Here is a 19,517-nt window from a genome sequence, read left to right as displayed (position 1 = left end):
GTGCAAATGGACTTAAGACAAGTGCATGAATTTTCTGGTACCTATAAATAATCGATATAATCAATGTAAATTTTCAATTCAAATTTCAAAGAATTAGCGTAGAGATGGGCTCGAATTAGTAGTAGAGATGGGCTTGTCGTATCCAAAGCCGGAACGGTTAGAATTTGACTCCGCTTCACAGAGGAGTTGTATCCACTTAACAACTCCACAACTACGACAACTTTGAAACATAATACTTGACACAAATGTGTTCTCTAGTGTGTTGTTAACATATCCAAGGATTTATTAAGACTTTGGAAATAGTTTACAAATAGTTCAAACATTTTTGTTCATTTTATTACAATAATTACTATTTTATGCATTCCAATATCCATACAAATCTCAAATTGACAAAAAACTTGGAAATCAAAATCAATTTTGTAATTGTTTTGAAGTGGAAATATAGAATTCTTGGAATATGTCTATTTTTATATGAAAATAATGCAGTGAACCTTATATATGAAATAAGAACAAATCTTTGTGTACAATATTTTTCACAAAATAATAATACTCCACACTCTTTTATTATTTCATTTTCGAGAATTAATTGTACATCAGGAATTTGATTATAATTGTGTAAAAGTTATAACACTAAATAGTTTTAGCCGGTTGTATACCATTGAAAGAGCTCATTTACGGACAAACATTATCGTATACAGAATATAGAATACAAAATAGCATTATTTTGAGACATTATATACCTGGAAAGTCCTAAAATTAGCTGTGAGACGAGAAAAACACCACTTCTTTAGACCCAAACCTTTGTATTAGTAAAAAATCTCAAGCAAATATCTGCACATGTTAACTGATTTAGTACCAGTTTAGGGAAGTCGGAAATGACAAACCCTGTGAGACAACTCCACTCGGATACACTCCGAGGGAGGATTTGTATCGGAGTGAATTACCCATCTCTACTATGTAGATGACATTTTCAACTGTTTATTTTGAAATAAAGTTTTCGCATTCACTGCAACCTAATCAATATTACTTCCAATTGATGTTTTTCAAACAGGCTTCTGGTATATTTGCTTATATTAATTATAGTGCACCAACACGTGGTTGTAAGTCCTAAAAGCGCGGCCCATTATCACAAACCTAGAAGGCGTCCATTAATCACGTAAGGTTTTTAGGAGGAGGGGGAGGTTGACAAAAATCACAAAAAATCAAGTTAGGGAGGAAGGGGTACAGTAAGATATCACGTGTATTTTTTACCTGAAAAAAATCCAAACATTTAAAAAAAAATTATACAATTTTTTCTCGTAACTTTTTTAACTTTTAAATATCAAACCTCGTATCACCAAGGGGGAGGGAAAATCCAAAAATCCTTACAAAAATCGATCACGTAATTAATGGACGCTCCCTTAGCGAATTTTTATAAATAAACCACTTCTCGTATGCCTCTGACAGTTCATTAGAAGAGGCCTGGGTACGATTGTGTCAGGGTACGCTAGTCATCATAACACCTAAACTATTCTGAATCTGTAATACAGTCTAAATTAAGAAAAATGAAGTGTGTTTGTTCGAACAAGTTTCCATTATTGCATTGAGTTAGCGCCCTATATTAACATGGAGTGTAGACCGCATTGTTTTTAAATAGTCAAAAAATGTTTATTTGTTCGATTTCTTTTAATATTAACTTTTTTTGTATATAGATTACTTTGTTAGTTATTTTGTTGTAAGTTGAACATTAGTAGTTGATTTCCAGTAATTAGTTTTGTTTTATGTGACATGTATTTTTTGTCTTTTTCGGGTGTAGACTAAACAGTCAAAAATCTGACTTAACTGAGACAAAATACGAAAGACAAAGAGAAAAGAAGATTCAATACAAGAAAATAAAAGATTTCACAAAAATTTCTTGTTTAAAAAATTATGTTTTGTTATATATAGTTATATCATTTTAAATGATTATGATGTGTTATTTTACATATTTCTGAAAATATAAGTCGTTCAAAACCATTTTTGTTTTTACACTTATTGTTTTTTAACCAATTTTTATGTCTGTTGCAACCGTACTGGGGATATGGACAATCAATTACAAAGAAATGGCCAAAAACAAATCAGTAAGATTCCTAATCCTCTTTCTAATCAATCACGCAAAATTTAAAAAAAAAGTTTTTTAAAAAAATGTCAACGCAAGGTTAAAAATCGACTCACACACACATACATTTTTTAAATTTCGTCATTTAAGATCATACCACACAAAGCTCTGAATTCTTAATTTGTATCTAAATTTCCCACACTCAAATTACATTGATAGTATTCACAATGCTATTATAAAATTCTAAGAACTTTTCGGATTTTGCGATTTTAGATTTACTTGTTATAAATCTCAACGTAATGTCAACGTATTTTCTTCTCTTATTAACTATTAACTACCCCGTAAATTCAATTACATATTTTTTAGAAAATCTGCGACTACCTTATTATGGATTATGAAGCTTAAATACGAAGCAGGTGCTAGGAAATATAATTAAATCTTCAGTTGAAGGTAATCTTATCATCTCATAAGGAACAACATTTTCACGCAATTTCAAATGTTCAAATACTTACATGTGTATTATTACATTACGGTTTCTGAACATTTTCGTAAACTTTAGAAAAAATGGATGTGTGTGTATATATGTATGGATACAATTTTCCGTCGACGTTTTCGGGTCACCGGTGAATCTATTTGAATTATTCAAAAACCATTCGATTCCTATTGATAAGGTGACATGCTGATTAGTTTTTGGTAAAAGATGGTCCAGCCGTTTCGGAGATACGGAGCAAATAGTGCAGAAAACAGAAATCGATAACTCACACTAGGGAACGTTAAAAAATCACCTTTATTAGCAAATTCTACTCTTGCGCATATAAATTGCCAAAATATACTGATTATTACAATCTTAGCCATCAATCAAAAATGCATTAAGATCTATATCTATTTATGAGTCGTAGTAAATTCGTGCCTATATAAACTCATATTCATGTTATATCTTGAATAGTACATAGATAATTTTAATCGATTATAAACAGTGTCGTAAATCACAGATGGAGGAAATTTACAGACATAATATAAATTTAATGCACCAGATGCTGCAGTGCAATTTCTGGGAAATTAGACTATAAAACAACCACTTACAAAATTAATAGAGTTAAATTCAGATTTAAAGTCTAAGAGGCTTGCGTGTGTTAAATTTCGTCTGAAGTATTTGGTTATGAGCCTAGGTTCATAAAAAATAAAAATATTTTTCATACTAATTGAAAATCGAAGATACAAACTTCACTTATAAAATTTTGCCAAAGTTAGAGTTTATATGCTAATATAATTCCATGTTTTCATAAAATCTTTTAAAAGTGTTTGAAAAATAGTTTTATTTCAATACATTTAACTATCATTCACAAATAACTCCCAATTAGTCCAAATTAATCCGTATAATGATCAAAACTGATACTTTAACGAAGGGCTTCTATTAATTTACCATTTATTTACCTTGGTTACAAAAAAAAGATGTTACAAAAAATGCTTAAAAATATTTTGGAAGCTCTATTATTTTGTAATAATCCAAAGTCGATATATCGATGGTCCATGATCATGGCTAACACCAGCAAATTTTATTTAAATATTATTCTAGCAAACTTTAATTATAGATACACTTCAGTCGCCACAATGTGACAAAATTATCTATTCGCTGTAATAAAATTGCACAGCTGAATTTTCTACAGCATTAAAATTTTGAATGCACTACTTTCAGCTAAATTAATAGTATCAAATTATAAACCTAAATATTCTAAATGATAACAAATATCGCAAAAGCTTTTAACATGCTTCTCGTAGCTCTTTCTACACATGGTAGTCCCATATAGCTCCTCTTCATTTAAATTTCAATTATATAAATGAACTTCAAAGCATTTGGCACAGATGACCCATATTCAGAATTAATATGATTTCCTATTTAATGTCGCTCTTGTACATTTATTTTCCCCTAAGTACCGTGTTTGCGAGTGACATGAAAATTTTAATTATTTCCGTAATTTTCTCATTACATGAAATAATTAGTTGATCAGTTTATAAAGAACATAATATACATAACAGTGCATAGTGAACACAAAATCTGTGATAGCTGAGCGTTTGTCGATAATTACAAACTCAGTGTGTAATCAATACTTTAATAAAGCAGTGTCTACAAAAAGCTATTGGAAATCAAAAGCAAATATGCGGTGCATAAAACCAAGCCAAACAATTTGCATTTTCACTCTATGTAAATATAGTACTTCAAGGAATATCGGTTTATATAATATTTTATAAATATTGGTAAATGATTTAAGATAATGTAGTAAATAATTTTTATTCAAATTATATAAATTTCTATATCAAACTATATTATTAACAAAGCTTAAGAATCTTGCATGTTCTTCATTCGCAGAATTGAAAATATATATAAGATTCGTGGGCATGTTGAACAATACACAATAATTAGTTAAAGTTAGTTCTCAATGTAAAAAAAGAGTGCGCGTAAGGTTCACACAAGATTGAAGTAAAGCTTATTTGCTACTGTACAATATGGCATTTAAGTAAAAATATATACATCAAATAACAATTTTGAATAATGTTTATTAGTAATATGGTACCACTCGTGATGCACATATTTATTAGTGTCAACAATGATACACATTTATATAATGATAAATTATAAATTATATATTTATAACAGCATTTAAAATATGTATAATATTTAAAAACAATAATGTAATTAAAGTCATACTTCAAATATAGCATGATCGGTTTGTCATTGTAATTAGCATTTAGAAATGAACCTTCATTAGAGAAATGAAGTAATTGCTAATTTATAAATTCTTTAATATCCGTTCATACAGTGAATTATGTTAAACAACGCCTAAACAAATATTGTTTTTGCAACTTCACTCATCATGTAATTGTGTTTGATGAACTTCATGTAATTAAAATTAACATACATTCATTGACTGATGGTATTTTTTCACTTTTTTGCTGGCGATATATATACGAGGTCTGTTCAAAAAGTACCCGGAATTACTAATAATTAAATTTCGCGGGTCTGGAGTGTCTGATTGTCAGAATTTTTTTTTTATTGTGTTGGTATAGATGCCCCTAAAGTATGATGAAATTTTCAGCTATATTCACTGTTTACTTTGTCTGTGGTAGTCGCTTAAGGGTTCGACGTGTTTTTCTGAGCTCGGCGATTTTTACAATGGAAGAATTGAAAAGTCAAAGAATTTGTATTAAATTTTGCGTAAAAAATGAAATAAAGTGTTGCAAAGTGCAAAAATTCACCAGATATGGCTCCGTGTGACTTTTTCCTATTCCCAAAGTTGAAGAGACCCATGAAAGGACGGCGGTTTTCCTCGATTGAAGAAAATCGCTGAGAGTGCTCAAGGACATATCAAAAAGTGAATATCAAGGGTGCTTCGAAAATTGGAAAAAACGCTGGCATAAGTGTATTATATCTGGGGGGGACTACTTTGAAGGGGACCACATTAATGTAGACGAATAAATAAATATTTTTTTGAAAAAACGAAAATTACGAAAACTTTTTGAACAGACCATGTATATATATATATATAATCTCATTCTTTGAACAGTTATAATATCTGTTTTGCCTAAAAAATATTTTCCATTTCAATAACTTCAAAGATTTATATAAACTACGAATGATATAGAATAATTTCTAATCAATAAACTTACGTTTCGGCCAAATGTTTTAATATTTTCAAGGAACAGTCTAAAATATTCTTCTGATTCGAGCATTTTTAATAAAATCAAGATTTGTACTACGGTGTAACTTTAAAATGTTTATTTATCTATGCCGATTTTCTTGTTGATATCGGTACGCATACAACGACAGATCTCTATTGACATACATGGCGACTAATCACAATCGACCCGTATAGAAATATTATCATCGAGACCGAATGACGAACAGTTCGGGCGTAACGGACTTCCGTTGCATTTGTTCGGATTTATACCCTAGTCGCGCCTAAAGAAGTTTTACTTCAATTGTATTGCGTTAAATAATAATTTCATATTTATTCAACTGTCTGAGTTAATTGTAAGCTATAGATGTACGTATATTCGGATACTATTTTTATTGGCTCGTTGCGGAATAATAGTTGGACCGATTCGAATGCTTCAATTTGTACTGATGCTGTAAAGGAACTATTTGAAATTTGGTGTTAACAACGACCATCAGATATATCAAATTAACAAAATTTATAGATCCTTCAACAGTACGTATGATTTTTGTTACAAGATTCTAATATGGCAATGGCACGGTAATCAGTTGAATTCAATTAAAAAAAAATTATTTGGGAAAAAATGCCGGCTTTATTAAAATAATCTGTATTTGTAGTTATAGTTTTGTCCATTATCATATAGTATGGTATATATGCAAAACTAAAATGAAAACTATGTCACCGACATTCATCATTAGAAAAGAGATCAGATTTGTGGAATCACCTATGGGAATCACTTAATTTTTACAAGAGTAGGTTAATAAACAAGGTAAGTCATGATACCTTTTAATGGAAATCTTGGTTGTGTTGAGAACAAAAGGCAATGCTATTTAGCATATTACTGAAATTAATATTAAATCTTTGTCAATTACGATGAGATAAAACCAGGACATGTAATATATTCTTTGTCAAAGAATGTTTTCAAAAATGTTCAATAACAAATGTATCTAAAGTTGATGAATGAGTTTGAGCGAGATCAGTATTGCTAAATAAAATTCTGTTCCATTTTTTAAAAATTTTAACTTCAGATAAATCATTAGGAGGAAATGCAGTCCGCCATTATTTCAAAAGTAACTTAGTAATAGTAGTTTGAAATCATCATCACTTCATTCATTAGAAAATAAAATAAAAAAAATTAAATAAGAATAAATCGGATTGTATCACAATCTGAAACCAGGGACATTAAAAATCAAATTACTTATTACAAAGTAGTATGTTGTCGCTTTTGAGAGCAATAATTATCCCAAAATTCAACAACTATTCTCTGAACATGCAAGATTCTTATAAAAATTTAACTAGAATTTCCAGAATAACTATAACGAGAATTTTCAAAATTACTAAATGCACTTAACCTTGACAATAATTTGAAGAAACGGAAATCATTATTATGGCCGTTGGTAATTTGCTAAGATTTATTTGGTATAAATATGCACTGCCCTATAGATTAAACTATGATAACGATAAAATGTTCTTTTATTCTGGTAATTATTTCTTAAACTACTTATTATAATAAATAGTTATTAAAACAAAAAAATATATATTAATAGTATTATTGAATGAAAAAATGAAAAAAAACGCAAAAAAATAAACAACGCAAGTCATCAATCAAAATAAAGTAATTTGTTAAAAAATACTTAAAAATGCTCAACAAATCTTCTTTCAATCAAGTTTGTTGAAAATGATAGATTTTTTCTACTGTTATAACTATAATATGATAAACTTATTCTCAAAACATATAATCCAATAAAATTTAAATTGCGCTTATATCCCTATAAACCTAAGAAATATAAAATATTCAAGCGATGGCATTATTATACAAAGTTTTTTTTAAAAAATAAGCTTAGGATATTATATTACAAGTAAAGTCGATATGGTATGTATATAAAAGTGAATAATAATCGGATTACCTGAAGTGGCGGCGCGTGATGTGGTAAGTCTCCATTACCGGTATTTAGTTCCTCGGCGGCAACTGTCTGAGCAGTCTAAAGGAAGGAATTCAATTGTTCTTCTAAAGCATTAGAACACACACATATAAAAGAAACCAATGCAGATATATTGCGCTTAATAAAGATATCCTTCACAAAATATAATTAATTAAACGACAGTCTATGTATAAAAATGTAGTTTGTAAAAATTCGCTGGGAAGATGAGAAGAATATTACAAGTGCTTCTATATCGTATTATTTTGATAATTATCCAATTATGTAATGGGATAAAAAAAGTATATTTATATAATCTATTTATATAATCATTTATGATTAATATTTTTTGCACTAAATCCTCTGAAAACTGAATTAGTGCATTGTCAAAGTATTCAATAGTAACGGGTGGTCCAGGGTGGTTCATTTAAAAATTGGAATTTATTGATAGCAACTTGCCTGTAGGCCACACCGTAGCCTACTAAAAAACACTAAGAATTTTGAGATCTTTCTAACCATGTATAATACGTTATATGTTTTCTTTACAGAAATATCGAATTGTGAGGGCTGTTGCTCTAACCTAACCGCACTTTGCATTTCAACAAGTGATTAATCATACAGATTGCTTTCTACTATCTAAACCGTAAAATATACGAAAAACTTTGTTCGTACGAAAGATGCAGAATAAAATTATGAATAAAATGGTATATAAAAGGTTAGGTGTGTTCATATAATTTTCTCGAGATTTTCTAGTTTTTCTTAAATTTTTTTATTGCAATTTGCCTGTAGGCCACACCGTGCTGAATTCGAAGTTGCGATATATGGAAAAAAATAAGAATTTTGCGACCTTTTTAACGATGTATAATACTTTATATGTTTTCTTTACAGAAATATCTAAACCGTAAAATCACTAGATCACTAGGACCACTAGACGGACCACCCTGGACCACCCGTTACATACGTGTATTTTATTTTTATTTTATAGTGAATCAATTTCAGTTGATAAATATAATACAATGCAGGCAATATGATTATTAACAAAATGTATAATGAACTCGTATTTTTCATCAAATATTCAGAAAAGTTAAATCTTCCTTCCATTTTGGCTAGCTACATTCATATATTATATGAACATACTAGTATTTTTTATAAAATATTTAGAAAATTTAAGTCTTTCTTTCACTTTTGGCTAACTACACTCATATATTATGTGAATGCAGCTAGCCAAAAATGAGAGAACGATTTGCATTTTCTATATATTTGATTAAAGATACGGGTATGTTATGCGTTTTATTAATAATCATATTGCATGTATTGTATCATATTTATCAACTGCAATTGATCCACGATGAAATAGGAATAAAATGCCCGTAGGTATATACAATTAAATACTGTATTTGATAATGCACAATTTTATTCTCAGAGATTTTGGTGCAAAAAAATATTAATCATAAATAATTATATAAATAGATATGGTGTAGCGGACAAATATACCTACTCCCTTTTAACTATCATTACGATCTCATTTTTACGTAAAATTACAGAATGAAGGGTTCTGATTGAAAATAGCTTATTTGGGTACTACGATATGAGATAGCAAAAGAAAATTCCACCCACTAAACTTTTAAAATTCGATTATTGTTTAATACAGCCCAAGAACCTGCCTTTTAGCAGAGTTCTCATTATTGTTGTTATATTATATTAGGTCTACCAAAAAGTTCTGTGCAAAATTATGACATCATCTTCGCCACCTTTATTGCATGCTTGTTTATTGTATGATCGGCTCTATTTTTTACAGCTTAATGTTTACCAAAGAAATTCGAAGTTTTAAACTAATTTTAACAAGAAAGAAATGCTACAGAATTGTGTAAAATTTTATTGAAAGTATTTGGTGATGGTATAGTTTCTGATGTGACATGCAAAAGATGGTACAAAAAAATGAAACAGATAATTTCGACCGTTCTGTTCCTCATTCGACGATGATGCTGCTAAAGTAATGTTGGAGAAAGATCTTTGTCTGACAACATCGGAGATCTTAGAAGGGTTTAATTTAGCTCAACAAACCATTTCTGACCATATTAGAAATATAGGATTTCTGTGAAAGTATTCAAGATGCAAGCCACATGAAAAAGTGAGAAAAATTTGGATGATCGTGCTGTAATATTTTCATTAGGCTGGGAACAAAATCGAGCCGGATGTTAACTGAGCTAAAAATGGATTTCTTACAACTTCCAATTATAATTTGTTTTTGTTCGTGAAAAAACCTTTGACAGGAAAAAATGCACACACGAAGAAGATGTCAAAAAAGCACAATTTTTTGCATCTAAAAATGAAACATTTCTCGTAAATACTATAATCGAATTAATCTTACACTGTCAAAAGATTATTAATGATAATGACAATTATATCATTCAATAAAGTTAATTGGCAGAAGGAAAATATTTTTTTTGAAAAAATTGTTTTATACCATAAACGGGCAGAACTTTCCAGTAGATTTAATATTCTAGGTAAAATAAGATAACAGCTAATCTAGTATTTTTACATGACCGTGTTGTAGAAGTCATCTTTCTAAAAATACTAAATTAAAATCTGTCGGTAAAAATTGTTCGAATTGACAGTCTTAAAAGTTCTAAAATTGTCTTAATTTATATTATATTTGCGAAGTACATTTAAAATATTAAGTTTAAATTATTAGTTTTCTAAATTTAGAAATAATCAACATACTAGATATTACATATTTCAATTGAGAACACTTTCTTACATTTTGTCTCTTTTTACCAAATATTTCTTTGCTGGCTATTTTTGAACATTGTATAATTGACAATTGTGAATCTCACTTTGATATATCATTACTTATATTAAAATAGTATTCATACATTTTTCCTAAAATTTGATGAATTAGAGTGCTTTTACCAAAGTATCGCAAAATAAAAAATTAAATCATCATATCATACAAGTTAATTAGACTGTATTCAAAAGTTTATAATAAAAGATCTGCAACATGTTGAAACCAAAGTTAGAGAACGTTCTATCATCTATGAACACATTTATTAAAACAATGTTAATTATGAAACTAAAAAGATTATTAGTAGATATCTAAACTTAATATAGCGTAATATATCTGCATTGACTTCACTACACTATAAGCATTCGTGTATATTTGTCTAATCACTATACATAAAAAATGTGAGATGTCAAATCCCTTTCATCATTTAAATAATTAATAAAAGACAACAACATCAAAAACGACACAGCTGCAGAATTATTTTTGTGTCAAAACAAAATCCTACGATTACTTCAAGTGACGAATGTACTGTGCTCGGAAGTTGTTAAAACTTTACAAATAAAAATAGTAAAAACAAGTTCTATAGGGAATAGGGCTTACCTTTTTGTGATGATGGTGATGGTGATGATGATGTTTCTTTTTGTTTTTGATGATTATTTTTCGTTTCAGGGCGGCTGGTGGAGGTAGCTGTACTCCCTGCTCTAAGGGAAATGCTTCGAGAGGTTCCGCTAAAAGCATCTCACCAAAGATATCCCTGTAATAGTAAAACGATATATTTTTAAATTTATTTTAGATATGTAACTGTAACAACAGATATTTCTCCTAGAAACAGATTTATAATATATAGAACATATAAATCAAACATTTTTACAGCCTATATATATATATATGTTATAGTAACAGCCTATATATATGTTTTAGTAAAGTGTGTTTTTTCCTGATCTGGTGTGTATAATTTGTTGTTTTTCGGATTAATTTTTACATTGTATAAATTCATTTTTTTTAAATCTTTTCTTTATATTGTAAATTTCTTTTAGCTGTATGATGAGACACATCTAGTCCCGAAACGTATAAAAAAATAAAATAAGTTTCAACGTCGAACAAAAAATCCTCAAGATATATATATATATATATATATATATATATATATATCTCAAGATATATATATATATATATATATATATACACTATGTGTACTTGTCAATTTTCCTGAAGGCAAGTTGCATGAATTTTCCAATGTGGTTGAATAATTTATTTCATCAATAAATATTCGATTTGTATATGATGTACCTGTCTAACAGTCTACTTGTTTACCTGCTTGACCACCAGCCTAAGTTGTCAACATGTCTACCTGACTACATTTGTTTCTGTCTTCTTGTCCACCTTTTCAACTAACTACATGTCAACCTTTTTTTATCCAAAATTGTGATGATCATTTCAGATGAATTCAGAAAATTTTTAAAACTTTTTTCCAAAGTATATTTATATGACGTACCTGTCTACTTAAGTGACTATTTATATAGGTGTCTATCAATCTAAGATGTCAAATTGTCTACTTTTCTACTTATCTGTACTTGTCAATATTTCTAACTATTTCTATGTCTACTTGTCATCCTGTCAAACTGTTTTCATATATTTTATCTATCCTTCTATTTGTCTACTTGTCTACCAATCTATCTATCTATCTTCTATGTATCGAAATTCCTATATGTACTAGAATCTACAATGATGATTTGTGATAATCATTTCAGACCACCAAATGTAATTTTTTAAACTCTTTTCAAAAGTATACATATAACGTGCCTGTCCAACAGTCAACTTGTTTATCTGCTCAAGTGACTATCTATCTAAGTATCTACCAATCAAAGAAGTCAAATTGTCTACTCTTCTACTTGCCTACCCATTTATCTACCTAAACATTTGTCTCTGTTTACATTTCTAACTATCTATATATCTACCTGTCAACCTATAAACCTGTTTTTCTATTTTGTCTAACACTCTACTTGTCTATCTATTCATTTACCTATAATCAATGTAAGGATATTTCTACATGTACATGGATCTATAATAATGATTTGTGATGATCATTTCAGACTACCAAATGCAATTTTTTAAACTTTTTTCAAAAGTATATTTATATGATGTACCTGTCTAATAATCAACTTGTTTACCTGTTCAAGAGACTATCTATCTAAGTGTCTACCAGTCTAAGATGTCAAATTGTCTACTTTTCTACCCGCCTACCTGTCAACATTTGTCTTTGTCTACTTGTCTACATTTCTAACTATATGTCTACCTGCCAACCTGCCTGTTTTCCTGTCTATGTATCGATATTGCTATATGTTCTAGAATCTACAATAATAATATGTGATGATCATTTCAGACCACCAAATGTATCTTTTTTAAATTTTTTCAAAAGTATATTTATATGATGTATCTGTCCAACAGTTAACTTGTTTACCTGTTTAAGTCACTACCTATCAATCTACTTTTTCTACCCACCTATCCGTCAACATTTGTCTCTGTCTGCATTTTTAACTATCTCTATGTCTACCTGTCAAACTGTTTTCATGTATGTATGTCTATCGTCCTATTTGTCTACTTGCCTACCTGTTCATCTACTTATAATCTATGTATGATATTTCTACAAGTGCATGGACATTTGATGATAATTTCAGACTACCAAATGTGATGGTGAAATGTGATCATTTTTATACTCTTAACTTTGTGTCTCTAAAATAGCTCGACTTGCCTTTGCCAAAAACTAATCAGCACGTCTCGCCGTCAATGCAAATCGTATGTTTTCTGAATCAATATAATTAGAAGCTCCGGTTTGACAAAAACTGAATTTATATTTTTGCACTTTTTTATCTGCCTTTACTCTGAAACGGCTGGACATGTATTTGCTAACAACTAATCAGCACGTCTCCCCACCAATAGGAAATGAATGGTTTTTTAATAATAATGAACATTAATTCAAGTTATTGTAAAGCTTATAATCAGTCGATAAGCAGTGACTAAGTCGAACGAATTGTTAAAGCAGGCATTGTAAATCGTTCCAAAAATATTATAGCTTCAATATCGGCCAAGACTTTTCTTTAAAATCAAGAATATCACAATCAAAATTTTATCGGTAATTACGAATAAAACTGTATCGAAACGCTAAAGTAATTAACATTTTTATTACATTTTTAACTATTTGGTATATTTACATCTATATACCGTGTGTACTAACACATATTAATATCAACACTAAATAAAAAGTCAAAAACTAATTATGCAAGAACTTGCTTATGACACTGAAGTAAATTTTTTAGTTAACCAAAGACTAAAATTATCATTTTCATACATTCGGCTTTATATAATAGCAGAATAAAATATTAAAACCATAATAAACCAATTCAATGCTTAATTCTATGCATTATTTGCTTAATATAAATAAAAAAAGTGAATTGATAAGATATTGATTAATTGATAAAATATGAAAGTTTGAGATTGAATCTTTTTTTTACATATAATATTATGTAAATATATTAATGAGCGGGCTTAAAAATCTGAGGGTAACAAGGTCCGCCACCAATATCTCAAAAACAAATAAATTTAAGTATTTTTCAACAACAATATTTGAAAGTATAGGAAAAAAAGTTATTCAACCAGCCATTAATTCTTACAGAGTCGCTTATTAGGAGGTAAATGGCTTTTTATCAATATTTATAACAAAAGAATTATTCTTGTTGGTATTTTTTTAGTTATGAGCACTGTTGTTTAGTTTACGAGACCTTAATATAATTTTCAAGTATAGATTAGTTGAGCTCGAGCAGCCGACCCGAACGGATCGAAGCTGAAATTCAATAGTGCGCAATAGTGTTACGTAAACAACAAGTGTGATTGTTAATCACCAAATATCTAGTGTAGTGATACAGTGTTTCGTACAACAAATGCCCCTTTTAGGGGGGGCATTTAATTGTAAATAAGTGAATAATTTTATTACAAGTATGAGAAAATATAACTTATTCTATCCCTCCGTTAGTTGAAACTATCAACATTCTTCATGATACGTCGACGATGGACAATGAATATATTAAACAAGTAATCAACAAACAGAAGACTAATAGTTCAATTAATGGAAAAAACCAATCAGACGATACGATTATGAACGAAATAGTTCCGTCAACTTCTTGGCAAACAATAGAACCAGGCAGCAAACAAGTAATCATCAATCAGAAAACCAATAGTTCAATTAATGAAAAAAATCAATCAGACGATACGATTATGAACGAAATAGTTCCGTCAACTTCTTGGCAAACAATAGAACCAGGCAGCAAACGCAGACGCACATCGGCTAATAAATATGTCGAAAATGTAAACATAACGCCGACTCGAAACAGGTTCGATGCATTAAAAACAAACAAAGGTCATCCGTCCGAAACAACAAAAACACAAACTGATAACACCGAGAAAACTACAAGGCCACCTCCTATATTCCTATATAATGTAAATAATTTTTCTGATATGGTATCTGATATTAATAGTGTAATAAACAGAGAACAATATTATACAAAATCAATGTCGGACGATACAGTGAAAATAAATGTTCAACAGCCCGAGCAATACAAGCTGCTTATAAACTTTTTCAAAACAAAAGGTACTGTTTATCATACTTATCAACTTAAAAATGAAAGAGCATACAGAGTGGTACTCAAAAATATCCATCATACATACGATATCAACGAAATAAAAACGGAACTAGAGAAGAAAAATCACAAGGTCAGAAATATAATAAATATGAGATCGTATATAACTAAAAAGCCACTCAACATGTTTTTTGTTGATTTGGAACCCTCTGATAATAATAAGGAAATTTACAATATCACGAAGTTGTTGAACCATATTGTAGTAATTGAAGCGCCCAAAAAGAGAAAAGGATTAATACAATGCACAAGATGCCAAAATTATGGTCATTGCAAAACATATTGCAATCGACCATTTGCTTGTGTCAAATGTGGAGAAAATCATAACTCAAAAATTTGCGTAAAACCAAAAAGTACGCCTGCTACGTGCGCACTTTGCGGTAAAGATCACCCCTCAAATTACAGAGGTTGCGAAGAATACAAGGCCGCGTACTCCACTGCTTACAAGAAAACATATACAACAAAAAAATCACATGATACGAGAGATATTCATAATCCAAACATAAGTCGTCAAAATATTAACATCAGAAACACGAATCACATGAGCTACTCGGAAGTCATCCGAAATCAACAAAGAAACGCAACCAGCGGGCCCGAAACAAGTACGGTACTACAGGATTTCTTGAACAGTTTTAGAGATATGTTTAAACAACTCATGGAACAAAATAATATGATCATGCAGATGCTCACTTTTTTGGCTAAGAAATAATGGCTAACTCACTGCGGATTGCTGAATGGAATGCAAATGGTATTCTAAATCATATAAATGAATTAACTATGTTTCTTCAAATACAAATGATTGACATCTTATTAATAAGCGAAACTCATCTCACAGAGTCTTCATACATAAAAATTCCATTCTACAACTTTTATGGTACTAATCATCCTGACAACACAGCACACGCTGGGGCTGGTATTCTAATAAAATCATCAATAGAACACTATGAGTTAGCGAAATATCAACAAAACCATATACAGGCAACATCAGTTAAAATAAAAGGTTTCGAACACAATATGATTGTTTCAGCCATCTATTGCCCTCCACGATATAATCTAAAGAAAAACGATTATGAAGAATATTTTGAAACATTAGGAAATAAATTTATAGTTGGTGGTGACTTCAACTCTAAAAATATAATATGGGGCTCAAGACTTACGACTCCAAAAGGTAAACAACTGGCAGAGTTAATATATGAGAAAAACTATACCATAATAACAACTGGGAGTCCCACCTACTGGCCAACAGACATACAGAAGATACCGGATCTGCTAGATTTTTTTATAACAAAAAATATTTCAAGTAATTATATTGATATAGAAAGTAATGAAGACTTATCTTCGGATCATACGCCCATAATTCTGACCCTAAGTACTAATGTAATAAAACGGAAGGTACAACGCAAACTGTACAACCACAAAACGAATTGGGAGTGTTTCAGAAATGTAATTGATTCAAAAATCAACCTTAAAGTAAGAATTAAAAATGAAAACGATCTCGACGAAATAACTGAACAGTTTATAAGTACTCTTCAACAAGCTGCTAGGTTTGCCACACCAGAACTAGCGCAACATAAACTGGAAATCAACGTACCAATGGAAATTAGGCAGCTTATAAAGGATAAACGAAAGGCAAGAAATGTCTGGCAAAGAAGTCATAACCAGCACGATAAAACAATATACAATAATTTGGCAAGAAAACTTAAACATGAATTAAAACAGTGGAGAGAAATTGGCATAATGAACTATATTACTAATCTTAACAAGTATGATAACACGATTTGGACACCAATTAAAAAAACTAGAAGACCTATAACAACTAACTCGGCAATAAGACTAGATTCGGAAGGACCATGGGCTAGGAGTGATCAAGAAAAGGCGAATATGTTTGCGGACTATCTAAAAAACGTATTTACTCCAAATGAAAATAGTCAACAACCGCGAGTATCTGATGAAGTTAATGAGATAAAAGGCACTACTGAAAGCATTAAACAGGTTACACCAAAAGAAATTAAGAGACAAATTTCACTCTTAAATAACAAGAAATGTCCAGGAATTGATCAATTGGATGCTAAAATTTTGAAAGAACTTCCAAGAAAAGGTCTAATAATGCTGACTTATATATTCAATGGAGTACTACGTTTGGGATATTGGCCAAAGGACCTAAAGAACTCCGAAGTAATAATGTTACAAAAACAAGGTAAACCTAGTCATATGGCTAATTCATACAGACCAATTAGTCTTCAACCGGTTATATCTAAACTATTGGAAAAAATATTACTAGTAAGAATCCAAGAAAATCTTACCGCGATACCAGATCATCAATTTGGTTTTAGACAATCTCACTCCACTATACAACAGGCTCATAGGATAACTTCAATCATTCACAAAGCTTTTGAAGACAGTGAGTATTGCTCTGCGGTATTCATCGACGTAAAACAAGCATTCGATAGAGTGTGGCATGATGGATTGATAGCCAAAATTAAAAAATGCTTACCAAATCAATTATATAAAATACTGAAGTCATTCTTGACTGGTAGATACTTCAGGACAAGAGTAAGAGATGCAGTATCAGATTTTCATCCAATAAAATCGGGAGTACCACAGGGTAGTGTATTAGGACCAATTTTATACACAGTATATACACACGACTTACCAACACATAACAGCACAATTACGGGTACATTCGCGGATGACACAATGATCATGGCAACACATCAAGATCCAGTAATCGCATCTCTAAACTTACAAGAACATCTATTCGCACTTGAAGAATGGCTGAAAGAATGGAAAATAAGTATAAATGAAGACAAATCAAAACATATCACGTTTACAACGAGAACTCAAAACTGTGAGGCCGTATTTATAAATAACATCGAAATTCCTCCTAGTACCAGCATTAATTATTTAGGGCTTCATCTAGACCGTAGACTCACATGGGGTCCCCATATCAAACAAAAAAGCAAACAAACAATGAAAAAATTCAAACAACTATACTGGCTAATTGGCAGAAAATCGAAAATGTCATACGCAAACAAGACTTTAATATACAAAACTGTACTAGTACCAATATGGAGCTACGGAATAGAATTATGGGGATGTGCAAGTGCATCAAACATAAAAATTATACAGCGTACCCAGAACAAAATATTAAGGGCAATGGTAGATGCGCCTTGGTACGTAACTAATGAGACCATCCACAGGGACCTGGAAATTAAAACTGTAAATGAAATTATAAAGACCCGGAGCTGTTCTTATCACAACAAAATCGATGATCATTCGAACGCTGAAATACAAATTATCAAACAACATCACACAAAATGGTTCAAACAAGAAGACTCAAGAAGAAATGGCCAAAGGACCTGCAATATTAAATTATATACAGACAGCTATAGAATAATTCTAGCAGAGGATCTCTTCAATGGAGGAGACCTCTAAACGCCAAATATAATTTATCACATAGGCTAATAGAAACTTTGTCTTCTGATTGTCTATTAAATAATAAATAAAAAAAAAAAAAAAAAGTATAGATTATTATTTGTTTTATATGATAAATTGTAGTTTTTAAGTTAGATTCAATAGATTTTTATATAGTCTTTTATAGAAACTATATAAAAACGCTTACATGTCAATGGGGTAAAAAGGACCACTAAAGATGTTGACACTAAAAAATTGTAAATAAAAAAGTATATCAAGTTAAGGAAGCAGTTGTTTAAAAAATGAATTAAATAAATAATTATTCCAACTCGATCTGCTGATGAATATTTCTGACAAAATACCAGATCAAGGTTATATACAGTGTTATCTCTGTAAAAAATTTAACCACGAAATTTATATTTTACATTGGGTGAATAATGCGATCATAATTTCGTAAAATCCCTTTGAGATTAAAATTGAGACATTGAATCTGTTTGCCACCAGGTTGTCCCATTTCACCCCGGCTGTAGGGTGAAAAGGACCAGGATACAAACTTTTGAAAAACAGCAAAAAGCATATTTCTGCAATGATAAATTAGCTGATTTTACTGAACATAGTCAGACAGTTGTTTGTTTTATATGTGGATAATTTTTAAACCAGAACATCTGGTGCGACCGCCGCTGTAACATTATAAAATATTATTACATATAACGGCTAGGAAAAGGTTTGTTAATCCCGTAAACAGGGACGATCCTGCCCAGGTTCGACGGCTCATATAATTAGGTTATAAAATATGTCAATAAAATGTATTTCGTCGGGCCTGGAATTCAAAATGAATATTCAGTCTAGCATTAACAGGCAAAGAATAAGGAAGTGTCTTGTAAAATAGTATATAGAATAAAATTAAGTTGAATATAA

At 30.2% G+C, this 19,517-nt stretch overlaps 1 pseudogene; it reads right to left on the bottom strand.

Moving 5' to 3' along the window:
- The window catches only part of LOC113367111, a 31,886-nt pseudogene extending 20,633 nt beyond the window's left edge, over nucleotides 1-11,253 (bottom strand).
- Between the last annotated feature and the right edge of the window lie 8,264 nt (nucleotides 11,254-19,517).

Source organism: Ctenocephalides felis, unplaced genomic scaffold (genome assembly GCF_003426905.1).
Source record: "Ctenocephalides felis isolate EL2017-DRISC unplaced genomic scaffold, ASM342690v1 CF-g0.4_SCAFFOLD_01170, whole genome shotgun sequence".
NCBI lineage: Eukaryota > Metazoa > Arthropoda > Insecta > Siphonaptera > Pulicidae > Ctenocephalides > Ctenocephalides felis.
This window is presented reverse-complemented; position numbering and strand designations above follow the sequence as displayed.